Source organism: Pelobates fuscus, chromosome 5 (genome assembly GCF_036172605.1).
Source record: "Pelobates fuscus isolate aPelFus1 chromosome 5, aPelFus1.pri, whole genome shotgun sequence".
Taxonomy (NCBI): Eukaryota; Metazoa; Chordata; class Amphibia; order Anura; family Pelobatidae; genus Pelobates; species Pelobates fuscus.
The window spans coordinates 20,219,892-20,220,603 of NC_086321.1; the positions used below are offsets into that span (position 1 = coordinate 20,219,892).

Here is a 712-nt window from a genome sequence, read left to right on the forward strand (position 1 = left end):
TCTCTCTCTGTGAGGTGAGTATGCCCTTACTCTCTCTCTCTGTGAGGTGAGTATGCCCTTACTCTCTCTCTGTGAGGTGAGTGTGCCCTTACTCTCTCTATGTGAGGTGAGTGTGCCCCTCCTTTCTCTCTGAAATGAGTGCCCACTCACAGGCTCCCGAAGTGCAGTGAGCTCAGATCAGTTCGCCCACAGACAGCGGAAAGTTTCCCTCTGGGGCAGATAACAGGAGCAGGACTCCAGGAATTCCCCCCTCCTGCTCACACCGCTCCCCGAACCGGGCTGTGAGCTTCCTGCAGCCCGGCTGTGGCGGATGGGGTGCCCGCTCCGTTAATGGGCAGAACGTGGTTCCGGTCCGGTCCCGGTGTAGACGTGGTTCCGGTCCGGTGAGGGCTGAGCGGTGACCGTTAAAGTGCTCAGAGTGAGCCCAACTCGCGCCTCTCCGCCTCACTGCAGCCAGACCTCCGCAGCGCCCCCTAGCAACCGCAGGGAGACCGTTAGTGGGCGGGTCCACAAACCGGAGGGCGTGTCTACATGGTCAGGCAAAACCTAGGGTCCGCCCGGCCCAATATGATTGGCTGACGGAAAGGAACGACACGATCTCTGGCCACGCCCCATATGGGCATGGATGTATACCAGCATTCCATGTCAATCACACAGACAGATGTTTCCAATCAGCAGCTGGACTGGTGTGTTTAATATCTATATATAGAGA

At 57.7% G+C, this 712-nt stretch overlaps 1 protein-coding gene across 1 annotated transcript in view; it reads right to left on the minus strand.

Moving 5' to 3' along the window:
• The window catches only part of MAN2A1 (mannosidase alpha class 2A member 1), a 130,997-nt gene extending 130,527 nt beyond the window's left edge, over positions 1 to 470 (minus strand). The window contains exon 1 of the mRNA XM_063453637.1: positions 151 to 470. The gene's annotated coding sequence lies outside the window, so the exon portion shown is untranslated. The remainder of the gene's footprint in view (positions 1 to 150) is intronic.
• Between the last annotated feature and the right edge of the window lie 242 nt (positions 471 to 712).